General features: G+C 34.0%; 2 long non-coding RNA genes across 5 annotated transcripts; both read left to right on the forward strand.

Annotated features, from left to right (window-relative positions):
- The first annotated feature begins 844 nt into the window (after nucleotides 1-844).
- LOC123322173 lies at nucleotides 845-7,730 on the forward strand. 4 transcript variants are annotated; one of them, XR_006539066.1, is made up of 3 exons: nucleotides 845-863; nucleotides 1,125-1,229; nucleotides 7,458-7,730. It is a non-coding gene; the product is annotated as an uncharacterized LOC123322173 (long non-coding RNA). The 4 variants fall into 4 exon arrangements; XR_006539065.1 differs by lacking the exon at nucleotides 845-863 and adding an exon at nucleotides 1,003-1,021; XR_006539064.1 differs by lacking the exon at nucleotides 845-863 and adding an exon at nucleotides 1,031-1,049.
- A 2,442-nt stretch (nucleotides 7,731-10,172) lies between these two features.
- LOC123321512 lies at nucleotides 10,173-13,905 on the forward strand. Its single transcript, XR_006538869.1, has 5 exons — nucleotides 10,173-10,396; nucleotides 10,558-10,709; nucleotides 11,159-11,386; nucleotides 12,268-12,380; nucleotides 12,926-13,905. It is a non-coding gene; the product is annotated as an uncharacterized LOC123321512 (long non-coding RNA).
- Nucleotides 13,906-21,558: the final 7,653 nt, after the last annotated feature.

The following is a 21,558-nucleotide window of genomic DNA, read 5'->3' on the forward strand; positions in this document are numbered from 1 at the left end:
AAGGTCAACTTTATCGATGAGTTTGTCCGGGTGATAACTATTATTTTCAAAGTTTTCTGGAAGATTCAGTTTTTGACTTTTAGCTTCTACATCTAAAATTTCAAAATCCTAGTTGAATTTGTGCTTCGCACAATACACGTAAGTTTATGAACTCACATTATGTTGAGATATGTTTTTCTACTAACAGGACTGTTCCATCTAGAGCAGGGGTTCCCAATCTTTTCTTGGCCAGGGACCTCTTTTATAAGGTTTGTTCGTAGAGTGGTTTACAACGGTTGTAAACTGTACAGAGCAAGCGCAATTCCAATATAGGGTAGCGAAAATTCATTTGCGCTTGCTCTGTACAGTTTACAACCGTTGTGATCCACTCTACGAACAAGCCTATATTATTCTTGTTAGCAGGGGCCACCTGTAATAAATCTGAAAATTTCATGAAATTCGATGCAACCGTTCGGTCTTGACGATGATTTAATTGATTCCATCTTTTTGGAAATTTTTCGATAGTCACATTTCGAGTGGATTATCTCTCAATAACAATAACCGTAGATGGAAATGTGATACATATTCTGAAAGAGCAACTCTTCTAGTAATAAATCTGAAAATTTTTGGAGTTCGCTGTAGATGGCTCAGTTTTGAGAGCAGATCTAGTGAGAGACGAAGAAGGGGTTGAAAGGAAAGGTAATTTTATATCTGGCTTGGTGCTCAAATTTTCATAATGCAGGAATATCACCTTCAGTTCTTTCATGCTTCCTTTTCTTGTGATTTATGAAGAAAATAGGTACGATGTTTATTCCACCAGCTGTATTGACATTTATTTCAGAAGCTGGTATGTTCAAATTCAATCAAACATTATTGAAGACTTGGTAAGAGTTTCTGAATGAGCTTTGCAGGCATAATATCAGTTAATTTATGTCTAACCTCCTCCTATTTTTACTGGTTACCCCCTCGTTGCAGAAGGACTAAATTCCAGTCTGGTGCTCATCAAATTATGCAGAGAAGAAGAAAGAATTATAATAGTTTCGTAAGAATGTATTCGACCTCTTTCACCGGTACATTTTCATGAACACCACACGACCTTCAATGATAGCCAATAATTGAGCAGCACTCTACACGTTTTCTTTCAGTTTCAGATAGACGTCTAGTGTGCACTCTGAATTCGCACGATGACCATCTACGGAAAAATCGTACAAATCATAATGACAACCCCTTCAACTAAAAAAACGTGACCAGTAAGTTTCGGTGTTTTTATTATTCTTCGAAGTTCCTTCAAATTTTCTGTGGTTTTTGTTGATTTATTGGTTATTTGAAAGGGGTGAGTTACCTTTCCAATATCGAGCAGAATATGGATATAATTTTGGCCGCTTATTGATTCAAATTCACAATCAATCAAATTTTCTCTACATTTACATTTTCCCAATATATTGCGAACCTATAATTTTTTGTAGAGTTGGTTATAATAGTAATTTTGTCCATTTTTGGCAAGAATTCCTTGAACAGAATCTCCAGTCCCCTGAAGTATGATTAGATAAGAGGGTTGTGGGATATTATCAAATTAAGGGTTAAAACGAGAACAAAATTTTGAAATTTTGATCCGTTATCTAAACATTCAACATCCAAAATGAAATTTAAAAATTTTTGGTAACTTTACCTGTTGTTTTTTGTGTCCCATTTTGAATAAATTCTTGTTTAGAATTAGGATATATTCAGCTCTTGGATTTGTCAACTATAAAATAAGAGAATTCTTGTCGTTGATGTTTATGGAAATTCCTACATCCTAAAGTCGAATATAGTTGCGAAAATTACAGGGTAATTTCAAAATAATTTGAAATATGTACATGGAAATACACGTTACTCAAATTGTACGTTTGTAAAATTTTAGTTTTCACCTTTTTTAATTCAATTTTTTTTATTGGTATCATCAAAACGAATGTTTTATTTTCTTCACTTTTCACATTTTCATTTCAAGAGTTGGGGTGGTATGAGAAGTGTAATGATATGAGGTTTTTAATTCCAAGATTCTGTTTTTTTCTGTGAAGAATTGGTGTTTCCGGGCAATTTTGAAAAAGTAAAATTTCGTCCCAAAAAAATCCTTGTCTTGACAATATAACAGACTGTATAGTACGTGTTACTGATATTTCAATATTAATGCAACCTACAGAATATTTTGGGAAATTTTCTGTATCATTTCAAAACGATATTTTCCGAGTGAGTCCAAAACCGAAATTGTCTATTTTTTGTGATATTTTAAGCGAAGTTTTTTCAAATCTCCACTTAGACACTCATTGGTTCATCTCAGCTGATCTAGATTTATGCATAATTTGGACTGGCCCAATTATAGAGGATCGTTCACAAGCATAAATGCTTGATAATGATCTGTTTATAGATAAACAGATCATTAACACCAATATTCCCTCAAAAACCGTTGGAATATTTTCAACCTAACTAGTTTTGGGTGATTAAAACGAATCAGTTGTCCAATACGACTGAAGTGTACTTTTGTTCAGATCATCATTTATGTACTAGATTTTTGTGTTATTATATTGAAGAAATATGTTTTTCCTAGATAATTATGAGCTGAAATTGAATTTTTCATACGATTTCCAATATCGCACAGAAGTCTTCCTGTTCTTTCCTTTTATAGAAAATATAACATTCTAACTGTGGTCTGCATTTTACTCTCCCGTTGTCTTTTTTATATTTAATAGAATTCAAGTGATATGAACATGAGCAGACTCGAAACGAATCGATATGAATCTATGAAAAATGATGCAATAGCGGAATATTCTTCAACAATAATTCTTCAATATATAAAAATTAGTAGTAAGGAAAAAAAAACACAATCACAATATGTATAAATAAATAATAGCTACCCAATAGAATACTTCTGAAACAAATAAAAAAACATTTCACGCGTATGTTCATTGATATGAAATGAATTAAGTTCTGAATATATTCATTTCGAAATTTATGATTTTCTTTATTTTGAGGATATGCTAATAACTTAATATTTTGCAGAATATTGATAATCCTCAAAGCAGTTTTTTCAAAAGTGGTCCATATTGACACGCATAATGTCATATTCCAGTCGAAATCCAAACCTGACAGCAAACTTAACATTAAACTTTAAATAGATCGAAATATGAATAATAAATTTGGAACCTGTTAGGTAAGAATCGATTTGAATTCAACGATCATCTCTTATCATTAACATAAAATTCTAAATTATTCAAACTAACCTGAGACAACGTTAGATAAAAAAATATTTACAACTTATTTGTTTTCTAATATAAAGTCTCAAAATATTCTCTTCCTTCTATTTCTTTATAGCAGGTTATATTCATTGCCTCAAGACTTGAGCAGTATCAACAAATAAATGAAATAACTTTTTTTGTACCTATTAGTATTAATGAGTAGTATTTAATTTTCGATTTATGAATTCCTTTAGAAGATTTATATGCAAGTATTTTATCGGTTCCGTTGTTTTTGAATTCAAGAGCTGAACGAATGTATCTCGTAAGTCACACCATCCCTGAATAAAGTCTAATGTATTCATGTGGACCAAGAAATATTTTTATTGTTTTTTTTTTATATAATGTTTCAGAAGACAAGTTGCAAATGCTTGTTAGGTTTATGACTTTCATCATGCTCGGTTTGAGTGGTTATGATTGGAAAAGATCAACAATAAGGGGACAAAAAATTGATGGGTGTCTTTTTGGTTAATTTTCCATATAGTAAAAAATGTATTCACAAATATTCAATGAATCATTTCAGGTCATTCTGATTAGTTTATCGGGGTGCTTTATATTTAATAACCCTGTAAAATATAAAGTAGATTCGACTTAGGTAATTGGTTATTTCAAAACATGTAACCTTTCATTTCTTCAGTGACAGACAGACCAACATTGAGTTATGCAGAAATGCCTCATATCGAATGTGCGAAAATATATCCGAAATTTCAACATTGTATCACTGATGGAACCTAATACAATCCTCATTCACTCTATATTAATTACTTAATCTGTGAAACTGTGCAGAGAGAGGAAATAATTAAGAAGGTTGATCAAGTTACTTTGTTACAGCCTTGAACTTAAACTGCGCAACATTTCTGAAAATCAGTAGGAAATTGAATATCTGACACCTGGTTTCATTTTCAGATTTTTTCTAGAACTGTATAATATCTAGATATCAGAATCTTGATATTTTTGAATCAATCTTTTTCATTATTTCTGTTTCATCGATATAAACTCTGTGCGGATATTGAAACAGAAACAGACGTGTCTTTTACGTTAACTTTTTCTCGAAAAAATTAGCATTAAGTTCTTCGCACAGTATAGCCTGCTGTGCGTGACATTCTAAAGATATCTTGAGACCGGTATTTCTTTCGATAAAAATGAAAAAAAAACAAAAATGAGCACCTTAGTTGATTTCAGTCTTTCGTGCATTATATTCTGAATAAAATTTTACATTCACACGAATAGCAACACCAATAATTTATAAAAGTCATTATCGAAAACGATAGGAGATAAAATCCTGAAATTTTTGGAAATTCAGGGTGTGTATGTTGTCAAAGAACTGGTTCTGATCTTTATATCCTATTCTACATGGGAAATATTTAATTTATTCTTTACTCAAACGATTGAATTTTCAACTACTATGAGTAGTTTTTTCACCCATCCCTCTTCGAGTGCATTCCAGTTTTTTGGTTTCACATTAATCATATCGATAAAATCGAGAAATATTCACCAGTAAAATTCAACCTTCAATTCCAACCGAATAATTTCTATTGCCTTCATTTTTCGTTAATCGTTGGACCAATTATTCATGGTTTATTCAGAAAATCGTCTCCTTGTGGCTGACAAGAAGTACGTTAAAAAACCCTGAGATATATCCGAGGAAATTCGGATAAACATCGGACAACCTCATTTATAATATCATTGGACTGTTTTGGTAATGAAAATATTGCACACGTTTTAGCCATTGACCGTGGAGAAGGTCTGTTTATTGCACAATTAAATTTCCTACGGATATATATCTAATATTTCACGTCATTCGCGAAAAACCCGCATTAATTTCGCTTCTTCTTCCTATAATGATGATGAGTTTGAACAGGCAGCCCATCATTTTCTTCTTCGTTCTCCTGATTATTTCTTCTTCAGAAAGAAAGGTATCTACACTGCGCAAAAAAATTAACGCACATTATGGAAATCTCAAATTTATTCTACAACTGAAGGTGCTCTCAATGATAATTATTTTTATCAGAATTATGTATGCATATGTTATCCACTTTGAACGGTTTTCTTCAATACAGATGTTTTTTCCCAGCAGGAATAAAAAAATATGATATTATCAGATTTTGAATGTATTGGCTCCATTCTAAAATCAGTTGTTCTCGATCAATTCTAGTGATCAATAGTTCTTCTTTCGTTTGATTTTCTACACTCGATCGCTATGCAACGCGAAACACTTAATTTGACCCAAGAGGAATGTGCCCAAGCGGTAGTTTTGCGAGAAGAAGGGTGGACATACACAAGAATTGCAGAAAGGTTTGGAGTTTCCCATACAAGTGTGTCCAGAATGCTGCAGCGATTCAGGGAGACAGGTATGAATGTCCGAAGACCAGGACAGGGTAACAACTGCCATTCAAGAACGTTACTTGAGAGTTTCTTCGTTGAGACAACGGTTTACAACCGCTAGCCTCCTTCAAATTCAGCTTGAGCAAATATGATGATGAGAATATGATTTAAGGCCTCGTGTCGCGGCAAGAGGCCCAGCTCTTACCCCAGCCCATCGAAGGGCGCGTTTGGATTTTGCGAGAGAGCATATCCATTGGGAAGAGGCCGATTGGGAAAGAGTTCTCTTCACAGATGAGTCTAGATTCTGCCTCTACCATTGTGATCGACGTTCCCTTGTATACAGACGTCCACATGAAAGATATGCTCAGTGCAATTTCCTGAATACTACTGGTTTCGGGGGAGGATCGATTATGGTATGGGGTGGAATATCTTTGACTGCTCGCACAGACCTAGTGGTCGTTGATAATGGAGCTATGAATGCTGATAAGTATATAAAGAACATTCTAGAAGAGCATGTAGTGCCATTTGCCCCATACATTGGTGAAAATTTCATTTTTATGGACGATAATGCCAGACCCCATCGTGCGCGCATCGTTCAGGAGTACCTTGGAGAGGTTGAAGACTCTCGAATGGAATGGCCAGCAAGAAGTCCAGATCTCAATCCGATTGAGCAGGTTTGGGACAACCTCAATAGAAGGCTGAGAAGTTCAGAAAATCATCCAGCTACTCTTAATGACTTAGGAATCCAACTCGGAGAAATCTGGGAAGGATTAGATCAGAACATTTTAAGATCACCCATTTTGAGTATGAACCGTCGTTGCCGAGCTGTAATTAACGCAAGGGGTGGAAATACCAAGTATTAAATCACTTATCAGCATTTCAGTATTTTGAAAATTGTTCATTTTTCTTCTTTCACATAAGATTCGGTGAAATCCTGAATTTTTCTTCCATTTAATGTGTCTTGTTTCGTTCAAAACCTTCCCGAGAGAACATAAAAAATAAGTTATAAAGTCAATGTGGAATTAACTTCCATTAAAATTGAGATTTTCAGAATGTGCGTTAATTTTTTTGCGCAGTGTAGATTACAGTTGGATTTACTCATAAAAGCTTAATAAGTAATGGTTAGAACCGTCCCAATTTTTATAACTAAAATCAAACGGTTCTTCAGAAATACACTGCACAACAGTGGATAGATATCACTGAACTTCTATCGTTTTTTTTCAAGACTATTCGCTTCATGATATTCATTTTGATCAGATACCAGAGTATTCTTAGTTGAGTTTTTCATTGAAAATATGAGAAATTCTATAAGACTTAATGATGTGAAAATTTTTCAATTTTCTGTAACTTGGATAAAGAAATTGTTTTTCGAGCCAGTTTTGACATCTTACCCTTTAAACTGGCACTATCCAGATGAACTAGATTTCTATTGAAGAATAGCATGAATTTTTAAGAGATGAATTATGTGTGATACAGAATGAAGCTTTATTTTCTCTCTAGTGTTTTTCAAGTTCTAGTGGAGAGAAGCAAGACAAATATTCATTATGATTGACTCATATGTAATACTAATTTTATATAATAAATGTGTCAACTTTCCAGGCAGGCAAAGAGGGCTTCTGTTTCATTTTTCCCAAAGCACATTTTTTTTAGAATTGTTCGTACGGTTTAGCAGTTGCTAATAATGTTTGTCACGCAAATCTTATGTAACGAAGCCACGATTTTTGTGAATTAGTTTCAGGTTGGTTTTTTGTCCGCTCATTAGTTTAGAACTGTGTAGGGTTGTTCAGCATACAAGGGTTTTTCCTCTCTTTATATGAATTTCCCTGTTTTTTGTAGCATATAGCAATAATTTTCAATAAGTAATTTCCCTTTTTTGTTCCCCAGAATGTGAACCTCACCATGGATCATGAAATGGTTTCAAGAGTACAAACATCTATACTTGAAAAAATATGATGCTCATTTCAAATACTGTACATAATTACAATTTAATTATAATTAGGATATAATGAAGATATTGTTATTTCATTTTCTTTTACGGTTACTGTCATATTATACCTAAAAGATACTCATTTTTGTAATTATTGATATAATACATTAATTCATTTATTGTTCACTTCCCCTGATGTAAATTATATATCAATATAATTTTTTATGAATAGTTTTTCGAGTTACTTTCCAATACCTAACGAATTTTGTCACATTTTTTCATTCGAAAGAGATAAATTACAATGAATCGTCTAGTAAGTCAAGATTATAAATGCAATCTAAATTTAAGATTTTAGAAATAATCTAATGGACAAAATTATACGTCAAATTGATCAGCTACAAGCACAATAATTCATCTACTACGAAGGAATAATCCCATTATTTATTAAAAAAAATGTATCTCAATTTGTACGAGCTTCATTATAATTTCCAATTATTGTTTGAAACAAGCCTAACATTTTAAAGAAAATAAACTCGAAAGGAATCAAACATTAACAATTCGTTCCTACTGGAAGCATTAATCATTGAACCACTATGGTTTCATGCTCAATGCTGGAAGTCAAGGTAAGTGCAAAATTAAATAATATTACCATAGCTGGTTCAATCTCAAGAATATTGCGCAAAACTACCGCTATTCAAATTTACTGGAAACTATCAATTAGGAATTCACCTCAACATCGAAATACTCGAGATTGAATGTCAGATGTAATTATTGAAAATTTGATATTAAAATTCATGATTATTTTAGACACGCACTATTCAAGTTTCGGACAAAATTGGTTCCAAGCTGGATGTAGTAAGTGGAGAATTTATTTATTTTGTCATTGAGTTTGATCATCCATCAAAAATACGTGTAAAGATGACTCAAGTATATATACTCCAATATTTAACGAACTTTACTTCTGTTCTACTCGAAATACCCACGAAAGTTATATGTACAGGGTATCCCATTGCTTGATTTTGTCTGTTGGGTACTTCCAACCAGTGGATGAGAACACGTGGTCCTATCGCCTGACCAGCAAGATCACCAGACCTCAATAGTTTGGATTTTTTCATTGGACGTGAATGAGTCTACTTAGTCCACAATGTTAGGTTTTCTGAGTTAGAACTGTAGACAATTAAAAAAAAAATTCTCGTAAAAGCTGCTGAGGTGTATCTTATAGAGATGATTTAAATATATTTCTGAATTTTTTGTGCAGTGTGTAGTTTGTCTGAAGAAAAGTTAACCATATAAATGATGTTCTTCCAAGAACTCTCTCTAAAAATTATGAAGAGAAATCGATTTTAATGAGATTTTCAGTCGCTTGCCCAAAATATGAACTCATTTTTGATATGAACTTGAGTTAAAGTTCGTTCTTCACCTTAACAACCAATAAATCACGAATTCATAAGTATTTCAATCTGACAGTCTAATTTCACGGTCAAATATTTCGACATATTTTGAACTTCACCCAGTTTCCGAAACACATTCAGATGTTAGAATATACGGAGAGTGTAACTCCTTGAATCTGATTGAATACGCTGGTAGATTAAAATTCCATAAGGATGATTAACCATCGATACATTTTTTTTATATCCTTTATTACTCTAACCTATTCCTATTCAACATGATTGAATTGAAATCAGCAATTAATTGCATGAAATCTAGCAAGTTTCGAGCCAATTTCTTCTTGAGTTCATCAGGCCTCTTGTATATTTTATAATATTCTGGAACTAGCAATTTTCCGAAAAGCAAAATTCATAGGAATTTCAAAACGTGCAAAGAATTCTTCTGATCCTAGTTGTTATCCACCCATTATTTTATTGAGCGTTCCTTTCAAAATTTTAGAGAGGTTTAGGCTGATTCTTTTTAGGATCGAATGGAGAATCCAAAGTCATATAGGAATTTTAAAACGTGGAAAGAATATTTCTGATTCTAGTTGGTACTGAGCGTCTGTAATCATGAATAGGTAAAGATTCTAGTGTACTGCTGGTAGTCAAAAAAATCCTGTTTCTGGTACCTTTTGGAGAGGATTCTCTGGATTTTTTTTCGATGAAAGAATCAATTTTTGCAGAGCGACATGCCCTTCAATATCAGATATTTCAGCTTATTGAAACAAATTCAATTCTTACAATACACTCACGGGGAGAAATGGTTTATTACTGGGATTTTTTTTTGCTGTGCAAAGGAATAAAATGAAAATGACTCTTTATTTCGAATCTCGAAAAACACTCATTTTTCCAAATGGAAAATTAAATATTAATTAATAATAATTTTTGCTGTTCTGGCATGTCAACATCATCTAAATTTGTTCGATATGAGTATAAAAAAAAGGAAAAAATGAAAAATTGGTTATCGAAATCTTTTCAGCTTTTATCAAACTTCGACGTGTAGTTGTGAGGTTTGCTCACTAATACTGAAGTATCGCATGAACATGAAAAAATAAGTCTCCATCAAGATTTTCGAGATCAGGTGAATTCAATTAATATTTTCGAAGAAAAAACCATGTACAGTACAGATAAACAGACGAAAAGTGATTCAATTTTCCGAAAAATACAGATTTAAAATTTTGGAATAAGGTGAGGAGCCATCTTTCGGATTCATCTCGAACCAAATGCGTTAGATTTCCAAAATGGCGGACTGTTACTGTCAAAGATGTTTACTAAAATTTCAATCCCAAATACATATTTTCTTTATATTTTAGGAAAATTGTATATCTTGTCTATAGAAATGTGTCCACAAGAAAACAAACAGAAAAATCCTTTCCACTGTAATCTAAAACGCTTAAGGCTTCAAATGGAGGTTCAAAGGAGGAGCAACTCATTCAATCGGTGAATTACATATATTGAAGTGAATTGTACGTAATCTATTACATCTCATTCAGTATTAAGACCAAGTGCAGCTTAAATACACACACAATTTCGAAAAAAAATCACTCATGCCTAAATTTTCTGATTTGTCTAAAAAGCAGCCTCTTCTCGTTACAATGGTGTAACCCCCACATTTCCAATTTTTTAGGATATAAAATGTATGGAGATGCTCGATGATGTAGAATCTGAAGTCTCCTAACCCAACTATAATTGAAACGGAATTGCTTGGCATTTCTACTGGATTTTCTTGTTTCTTCCATATACGATGGTTGGATTATAAGAGTGGACTAATTTATAAAGGTAAAGGTCAATAACATTAAGAAAATTTGGTCTATTCAAAATTCAATGAATTACTCTGCACATCTCAAAGATCAAAACTTCATCGTCATTCATGTCACAAACCAAATAATAGATTTTTAGTCAGTAATAAGGAATATCCCTTCTTTTATATCTCAACTGTTACGAAGCCGTAACAAAGCTGTTTGATTGCATTGAACATTCCCAGAATTTTCATAAGAGTTGACCCTAATTCGATTTGTTTGTAATAGCATCACCCTAATAATATCAGTTGTATTTCTATGGGATTCTCAAGCTTATTCATTCCTCAGCCCTGTAGAATTTGTCAAGCTTACTGCTTTCCACTTTAAAAAATAGGATGAAATATTTCTTGGGTGAATTTATCTTTTCCTCGCAGAAATATGCAGATATATTTTATTCGAGTGAAATTTCGCTAACTAGTTCATTTTCAGATAATGTTATCATAAATGCAAGAATGAAGAAGTTGCAAGAAGAAAATTATATAAACTTTACTTTCATGAAGTTTTATTGGAAATGAAGGATGGAAGTTTTAAGACCCAAGAATTAAGGCTTGCTAATTTTTTTTCAGACGGGAATGTGTGATAGATATGAATGGAAAACATTAGATGAAAGAATGAAGGAACAGAAATCTTTCTCTTATTCCTACAAAATGTTGAAAGGTATGTGATAATAATAATAGAGTTTATTAGATAAACTCTTGAAAACTGTGGAGTTAATCATTCTCAAGTTATGATAACTGTGTAACTAAACTTAACTTTTTTCTTTAATCCTGGCGGCAAAACTAACTAAACAATTGCATACATAATTTCCAAATTCCCAGGGTGTAAAACGCTACTATAAACTTCTTGTCTTCTCGGTGGCATTTCTCTTGATCAGGTTTGCATGTCAACTTCAGTAAATAGTACTCAAGATTGGGGGTAGTGTCTCTAATCAGAAAAATTTAGGTCGATGAACCTGAATTGGTTCACTTAATCGTGTTAAGTTGAATTAATAATCTTATGAATCGAGGATCGATCATCTTCAATAGGCCATTTTTTCAATTCTATTTTGAATTTATATTCATTTCTCTTATGTGTTTCGATACAATCAGGTTTATTCCTGGAGCTGTATATGTACAACATCCTTGGACAATTTTTTTTCAGCTCTTGATCTTTCATAGTTATTCTCTTTCACTCTTGTTCCGTAATTGTGTTCCCTCGATATGATCGGTGTTCTGTTCTGGTGTATACTCACGATAATTTTTTGAGCAAACATAAAAGAACTTATGATGTGGTGGATTTTTTTTTGGAAAAACCACAGCTTTTGTACCAAGTGTGTACTTGGAATTACATATGTGGTCCTGTAAAATCTAATTTTTGAAAGGTTTTCATTGTCACAATTCAGTTTTGATGTTAGGAGAAAAATCAAATGCATTTACCATCCTTAAATCCTGTCTTAGTTTCGCCATATAATTTATCTTTGTAACCACTGGCATTTTACTGTAGTATTTATAAATATTGATGATATGAAGATTTAAAGTACTTTGTTTGAATTCTAGCAGCATGCCGCTCTGAAAGAAGTTGTCATCTCCGTTTATTGAAAACTGAATACAAATGGATTGAGAGGGTCCAGGAAGATTCAAGCGAAATAGATGCCGAAAATGGCTAAGCCAAGGTAAGGTGCTGTTATTATACTAAGAGTATCAACAATTAACATGGCAAGATCTGACTCATGAAATTCGAACTTGAAAGTGGGAAAACGCTACTCGCCTGAAATATTTCTGTCAGGATTCACCAGATTCAAATGACACATCTGTAAACAGAACTAGCATCAGCTTTCGTTTTTGTCCCCTACCACTTTCAGTAAACACTCCAGGACGTTCAAATGCTGCTGGCCAAAATGACAAGATTGAATCTTCTTGCAAAACTTTGATTATCATTCTTGGATCACAACTAAGATGAAATGGATATTTCTTTTTCAGTCTTGCGAGACACAGGAAGGTTGGGGATATTCTTCAATTCATCAAAAAATTGTCTGATTGGTTTCCGAGGGAAAAATTTACAAGTCACGAGATTTAAATATCACTTGATATAACTTGATTTCTATATTTTTTTTTTAATTAAGAGCAGAAACAATATGCCCCAAGTTTCATTGAACATCTATTCTATATTCATGCTACATGTACTACTATTGTATAAATAGGTAATGTCTTCTTCCAGATGTTGAATAATTGTAATGTTTGGGGTAGAGTGGTAAGAAAACCTCATTTATGCATCAGGAGACTCAACACCTTGTCAAGTTATGGAACTAAGTGATACAAAGAGAAGAATTAATCTCGAATGGAAGAAAAACCTGTTCAAATTGCTGTGCCTTGGATCAAGTAAATAAATCAAGTCATTAGCAGAAAATTTTTATTCGATAAACAATATTTTGGACCAAGGTATACCTAAAAGAAAAATTTTAAGTGTTTTTGAATTGACTGAAGATTACACCTTGAGAAGAAACTATTTTAGTTATCAGTGTCATGGCGGTAGATGTAATTGACAATTGATCCAGAATCCAGTAGAATAGAATAGTATTAATGATAATTGAGAGAATACCTGTGAATAGTATAAGTGACTACTTGCTACCTATCACCAGCATTATTATTCTTAGGTTTGAAATGTAGAAGTAAATACTCATTTCTCTGATTGTATTAGATTTTATAAGAGTTGTTTCCTTTGTGACATTTTTTTGTTCAATGTTGATATGCATGATATGAGTATATCTGGTTATATTTCAAGTTATTTCATCAGATGAAAGTGTCCAACTATAATTTTGTAAATGGAGGGGAACACTGATCATGTCTTTCAAAGAACACTTTAACAACTTCAGCTCCTGTTATGCAGAAACAAAATTGTTGTTTGTGACAGGAAGATGCAATAGAGACAATAGTTGAAGTAAATGATGAAAATTGTTTGTATTTCCATTGAAGAATAATCATTTTTAACTGCCAAAAATGTAAGGACTGTAATTTAGGAGACTCAGGTTCTCTGTCACACTTGGTTTTTATTCCTTTTGTTATTTGTTGTGAAAAAAAAATCCAACATTTTTGTAAGAAGTTACAAGTTTCCAGAAATATTACTGTATTCTCATCCCTTGAAGTACATACTTTCATTTGTGCAGTACAATATTTGAAAATAAAACATCTTTAATGATAGTTAAACCTTTCATTAATCAGAAGGATCCACATATTGTATTATAGATAATTGATAACCAAATTATAGTTTCAGATCTCCCCACAATAGCGTCTAATGTAATCAGTTATTTAAAATTTGATCGATCGATATAATAATTAATTCCCAATCAGGGCAACTATCTCGAATTAATAAGGTTAAAAGTGTAGAATCAGAAAACTTGGCCCAAAGCCCTTCACAGATTCACTACTTGGGAAGTTTAGAGTAAACAACTTTACAAAACCCTGTGAGTAATTCACTCCGGTGAGTGAAGAATAATTAATTCAGGAAAATATTTTTTGGTCATAATTAGTATCAAAATGGGATAAATAGGGTAGGGTAGGTGAAATTCCATCCTGAAATAAAAATTCTAGTTTGTGAGCGATGTGTCGATATGTGCGCCATCTAGGTTCCGATAGCGGAAACTCTGTATCCGTCGTGCAGATTCCTCTTTAGTTTGGGTCATCACACTAAATAGTTAAGTAAACACCTGCTAGGTGGCGCCACCCGTCCACATAGTACTCACTGTCCGACTCCTCCAGCCCTTAAGTATAACACTTTACAATGCCATTTTCAATTGGGCCCCGTGCGCGGCCATGGACGGATCTAGGAGCGGTGGTAAGTTGTTAGCGGTAAGTCCTCGAAGATGGCTACCCCGTAGCTGTCTTGGGGCACGCAGACTTCGACTTCGAGGTCAAGTACACTTTGTGACTTGACCTTTGAAGTGGAATAGTCGACTTCTGCGCTTGCGCAGTCTTGCTGACAGGAAAATTTTAAAATAATGAAAATAGTTTTCCGCCATGTTTGTTTCGATGTGTCACGTGGTCGGTTTGGTTGGATTACTTTCGAACGGCCCCCGTATATTCTGAACAAAAATATTTTTTGCTTGCCCCCGTATAAATTCGGAAAAATACTTTTTGGACGACCCCCATATAAATGACGGTCGAAATACTTTTTTGGTTGCCCCCGTATATTCCGTCCCGATTTCGTCGGGCTCCGAGAGGGCGACGGCAGCGCCACATTTTCAGTTCATTTTGACCGCGTTTTGCGGCAAAGTGCTGAACTAACGGCTAAATCGCCTACTAATTCTGACCCCACAGGATTTCGCTGGCATTTCATGGGCAGATGCATGGGAATTTTATGAAGGAAATTTTTACTCGAATGATTTTTTTTTTGCTTTCATTTCACGTGCGGGTTTCCAAATAGGGTGAAATCGAATAATTTCCTCATTTTTTCCAGAATACTAGTTCTTTCTCCGGGATTCAGTGGCCCATGAATGGGATTTTTATGAAGGAAATTTTTACTCGAATGATTTTTTTTTGCTTTCGCTTCAAGTGGAGTATTTCAAATAGGCTCAAATCAAATTATTTCCTCTATTTGTAAAATTCCTACTAGTTTTTCCAAAAATTCTGAAGACACATTTTCATCGCTTGATCCTTGATTTAACTGAGGTTGGATTGAAGATCATAATAATTTATTGTTTCTAGTCATGTTGGAATATTTTCAAAAATTATTTCGGCTGCTAGGGCCTTTCAAAGTTGAGGCCCTTCAAAGGGGCGTAAAACGAAAAATAATTCACTTGAAGAAGAACCGATTGCAGTTTCTGATAGAGAAGAGCTAAATTAAACTATATTTCGAATTTCAAGACGATACGAAAAAAAAAGCATTTTCGACCAAATTTCCATACATCTCTGCCCATGAAATCCCACTGAATTCCGAAGAACTGGGAAATTACTGGAAAAAACGATGAGCCTATTTGGAATACTCTACGTGAAGTGAAAGAAAAAAAAAAATTATTAAAATAAAAATTTCCCTCATAAAAATCCCATTCATGGGCCACCGAATCCCGGAGAAAAAACTAGTATTCTGCCGAAGAACTGGGAAATTACTGGAAAAAACGATGAGCCTATTTGGAATACTCCACGTGAAGTGAAAGCAAAAAAAAAATTATTAAAATAAAAATTTCCCTCATAAAAATCCCATTCATGGGCCACCGAATCCCGGAGAAAAAACTAGTATTCTGGAAAAAATGAGGATATTATTCGATTTCACCCTATTTGGAAACCCCCACGTGAAATGAAAGCAAAAAAAAAATCATTCGAGTAAAAATTTCCTTCATAAAATTCCCATGCATGCCCATGAAATGCCAGCGAAATCCTGTGGGGTCAGAATTAGTAGGCGATTTAGCCGTTAGTTCAGCACTTTGCCGCAAAACGCGGTCAAAATGAACTGAAAATGTGGCGCTGCCGTCGCCCTCTCGGAGCCCGTCGAAATCGGGACGGAATATACGGGGGCAACCAAAAAAGTATTTCGACCGTATTTTATACGGGGGTCGTTCAAAAAGTATTTTTCCAACTTTATACGGGGGCAAGCAAAAAAATATTTTCGTTCAGAATATACGGGGGCCGTTCGAAAAGTAATACAACCAAACCGACCGCATGACGTACCAAAACAAATATGGCGTTATTTTCATTATTTTAAAATTTTTCTGTCAGTAAGACGTGCGCATTGTGAGCGCAGAGGTCGACTATCCCACTCCTATGGTCTAAGCCATGAGAGAGAGTCCGACCAAAAGTCGAAGTCTGCGTGCCCCAAGATAGCTACGGAGTAGACATCTTCGAGGACTTTCCGCTTACAACTTACCACCAGCCGTAGATCCACCCATGGCCGCGCACGGGCCCAATTGGAAATAGCATTGAAAAATGTTATACTTAAAGGCTGGAGGAGTCGGACAGTGAGTACTATGTGGACGGGTGGCGCCACCTAGCAGGTGTTTACTCAACTATTTAGTGTGATGACCCAAACTAAAGAGGAATCTGCAGGACGGACACGGAGATTCCGCTATCGGAACCTAGATGGCGCACATATCTACACATCGCTCTCAAACTAGAATTTTTATTTCAGGATGGAATTTCACCTACCCTACCCTATTTATCCCATTTTGATACTAATTATGACCAAAACTATTTTCCTGAATTAATTATTCTTCACCCACCGGAGTGAATTACTCACAGGGTTTTGTAGTTGTTCACTCTAAACTTCCCAAGTAGTGAACCTGTGAAGGGCTTTAGACCAAGTTTTCTGATTCTACACTTTTAGCCTAATTAATTCGAGATAGTTGCCCTGATTGGGAATTAATTATTATATTGATCGATCAAATTTTAAATTACTTACATTAGACGCTATTGTGGGGAGATCTAAAACTATAATTTGGTTATCAATTATCTATAATACAATATGTGGATCCTTCTGATTAATGAAAAGTTTAACTATCATAAAAGATGTTTTATTTTCAAATATTGTACTGCACAAATAAAAGTATGTACTACAAGGGATGAGAATACAGTCATATTTCTGGAAACTTGTAACTTCTTACAAAAATGTTGAATTTTGTTTTGTTTACAACAAATAACAAAAGGAAGAAAAACCAACTGTGACAAAGAACCTGTGTCTCGTAAATATCTGTTACAGTCCTGACATTTTTGGCACTTCAATGGAAATACAAACAGTTTTCATCATTTACTTCAACCATTGTCTCTATTGCATCTTCCTGTCACAAACAACAATTTTGTTTCTGCATAACAGGAGCTTAAGTTGTTGAAGTGTTCTTTGAAAGAAATAATCAGTGTTCCCCTCCATTTACAGAATCATAGTTGGACCCTTTTAACTGATGAAATAACTTGAAAATATAACCAGATATACTCCCAAAAGTTGCATATAAAAGAATAGTATCAACATTGAACTCGACATGAAAATCATGTACTTAATTCAGTTTTTAGAAGCTTCAGAATTTGCTCTTAAAGGAGAACCAGAAACTGCAGAAATAAATATATGTACCTCAATAACTATATAGGCAAGTTTTTCGTACCTATTCATTTTGCAGCGCAAATTCATTTAACTTCCGTTTTGGAAAAAGTATCACTAGAATGATGCATCATATTGGTAAAAGTCTGAAAGTAAAACACTAAAAACATTATTCCTCGAAAACCCATCGTGTAGCAATTGGATGAAAAAACACGGATAAAAGTCTAGTGAAAGAGCTGCGTTGATTTTTTTTTTCGATTTTATAATGAAGCAGTTCTTTTAATTATTTTATTGAAATCATTTCTGGTGTTTGTCTGAATCTCAATAAATAATAATGTTGCTCAGAACGTCAGTCTTATATGATTTCGTAAATGTTCATCTTCATATTACCAGAATCATATGCAAAAAACCGTGCTAATCAAGATGTAGATGTATTGAAAGGATATCTATCGATTTTGAGAATGATTCATGCGCGTGACAAGTGTTTTTGAAAACGTCCGATATCCGATACGATAAACAGAGGAATATTTTTACGGTTTTATTATGAGTACTAAAAGATCTTACCTATGATTGAAATATTCCGCAAAATTATGAAATAATAATGGATCATTTTTGATATTCAAGGTGAATATTTAGAGGATATATCTATCGATTTCTGTAATGATTTATTCTTGTGATCAAAATTCTTGAAAAAACTGTAAGAAGTATTCATGATTTTTTTCTTGTGAGATAGATATTTCGCAAAATGACAAACATCCAGAAAGATTACAGTGCGATTTTTCTGTTAGCTTTTCAGCGAACCCAAAGCTCACGCATGTGATGTTTATTCGTTGATGAAATATTAATTTTATTCCAGACTTATTGCCTTATACGACTTAATGGAAGCTCAGGAAAAGTCTTAAAATTTTCTTTTGAAGAAAGACTGTTCATTTAATCTTTCGTGACGCAAAAAATCTCAGGGTGTTTGCTGAGAATTTTTCTTGAATCATCATTTTACTTAATTCAGAAAATTGACAACAAACGGTCAAGTTTGTTTACTGGGTAATTTCCAAAGAAATATACCGAATTACAGCTGATATTACAGATCATTATTTCGAAGAATCTCGGTGGATAAACACTGATATATTCCGTAATAAAATCACACTTTTATTTCTTCGCTTCTGAACGATTCTGGATGTTTTTCGATATTCCTACGAATTTAAATCGATGTCTATGGTGTTACCTCAGGAACTTTGACACACTCCAAGATGAAAAAACCTCAGAAGCTGCGATTAAACATTGTTTTCTAGATAAATTTTATTATTTGAACAGAAAAACAATTCCTCGAATTCTGTTATCGCAATATTTTTTGTTTACACCAAAGGACAAAGGACAGTAGTTGATCTTTTGAATCCATCATATTTTGCCAGAATGAAATACGTTAAACTTTTTAATGAGCGATTCCAATCACCTTTTAGCAGTTCTTTGTATCAAAAATCTTGTTTGGTAGTCGCTGTTTCAAATATAAATAACTATAGGGGAATATCGGTCCTACCTGTATATTATAGATAATTGTGTGTAATTTCTGAAGCTTCTGAAAAGAATGGGGGTTTTCTATCAATTCTTCCCACTTACACATAATAATGAAAAAGGCGATACTTCAAAATATTTCCCCATAGTATCAAATAAACTGAAACGAGACCAAAAGACTGACGAATGGACTCACAAGATCTATACTATACTCTACCCTTAGAGAACAAGAGAACCTTCGAGAACTTGTCGAGCAGTCATTGACAATATTATTCCTTTATTTCATGTTGCTATTGGGCTACATTTTCTGGAAGATAATGCAGGAATTGTCGATGAAGCTCTGGAAATTCATGGCCTCCTCGGTCGCCAGACTTCAATCCTATTGAACATGCTTGGGATCAGCTACACAGAGCTTTGGATTCTCATCAACAACCTCCACCCACACTTCAAGAACTCAGACGGGATTTAGAGCAACTCTTTGGAGAAATTGATCAATATACTCACAAGATCTACTACTCCATCGCAATATCGGTTTCTGACTGTATCTATCCGTAGAGAACAAGAGAACATTCGAGTAGTTGTCGAGCAAAACATTGACAATATTATTCCTTTGTCTCATGCTGCTATTGGGCAACATTTCCTGGATGATAATGCCAGAATTGTCGATGAAGCTCTTGAAATTCATGGCCTCCTCGGTCGCCAGACTTCAATCCTATTGAACTCGCTTGGGATCAGCTACACAGAGCTTTGGATTCTCATCAACAACCTCCACCTACACTTCAAGAACTCAGACGGGTTTTAGAGCAACTCTTTGGAGAAATTGATCAATATACTCACAAGATCTACTACTCCATCGCAATATCGGTTTCTGACTGTATCTATCCGTAGAGAACAAGAGAACCTTCGAGTAGTTGTCGAGCAAAACATTGACAATATTATTCCTTTGTCTCATGCTGCTATTGGGCAACATTTCCTGGATGATAATGCCAGAATTGTCGATGAAGCTCTGGAAATTTATGGCCTCCTCGGTCGCCAGACTTCAATCCTATTGAACACGCTTGGGATCAGCTACACAGAGCTTTGGATTCTCATCAACAACCTCCACCTACACTTCAAGAACTCAGACAGGTTTTAGAGCAACTCTTTGGAGAAATTGATCAATGTGGTATTTCAACAATCGTATCTGAAGTATGCAAATGCTTTGTCAGGCTGTGATTGATATTGGAGGTGGCTACAATCTTCACTCAACCTTATTTTTTCAATTTTCTGAGAGACCTGATTTTGTACTATAAATAGTAAGAATAAATTTCACCTGAAACTGTGAATCTCATAAGGAAATGGGCAAAAGAATGAGTTAGATAAGTCTCAAAATTTCTGAACTTAATGGACCTTATGGAGCACAGTATATTCCGTGATTATGATGAATTGAGAACGTTAATGAAAGGTGAATGTATTAACGCATTCCATCAATTTCATTTCAGGAATCGTTTTATGGATGAGTCAAAGATATAGATTCCTTTCTACCCAGAAACGTAATGGATTACACAATTTTCCGTCAAGTTTTTCCACGTAATTTCCGATTTCCCATATCCCTGTAGGCAGTGTGAGTACATAACTATTACGACGTTTTTCTGGGAAAAAGCTCGAACACTGGAAGGACCTCATTCGATTCGGCATCATTAGGAATAATAGTACGCAGTTATCGCATTCGAAAACAACACGGGCTATAGGGCTATACGTATTATACTATTCTATTATTACTCCAAAATGTAAGAAAACAAAATACGACATCAGTTGTTGTTATGAAATGTTTTATTTATCGGGGATAATCATTGTTGTGCTATATTTCATCTCCCGATAGTTGATTTTTCGATTATTAGTACGCGGAGATCCAGTTCAAACATAAAGGAACGGTAAACATTATGTAATATCGAGATATTTTCATTTTCCTCGCAATTTCGTCACAGGTTTGTTACTCAACTGTGAGCAGTGAGTAGTTTTTCCTACAACTCGCGAGGATTCATGGCATTTCATGGAGGAATAAATACAGGGTGTCCATTGAAAAGGGGACAGAACAGAAGCTCAAATGTATTATTAAGAGGGTTATATTTTCTAACACAAGCATCGTCACTTATTTCATTCTTTTTTCAGCAACCCCAATAGGTACTTGAAATTTGAATATGACCAGCATGGTGTTATATACACACTGCTCAAAAATTGAAGTGGTTAGTTTACGTGCTTGTAATAATATATAAATATAATAAAAAACGATTTCTATATATGAGAATATATTGAAAAATTCTTAGCCTACTATAGAACCAAAC

Source organism: Coccinella septempunctata, chromosome X, assembly GCF_907165205.1.
Source record: "Coccinella septempunctata chromosome X, icCocSept1.1, whole genome shotgun sequence".
Taxonomy (NCBI): Eukaryota; Metazoa; Arthropoda; class Insecta; order Coleoptera; family Coccinellidae; genus Coccinella; species Coccinella septempunctata.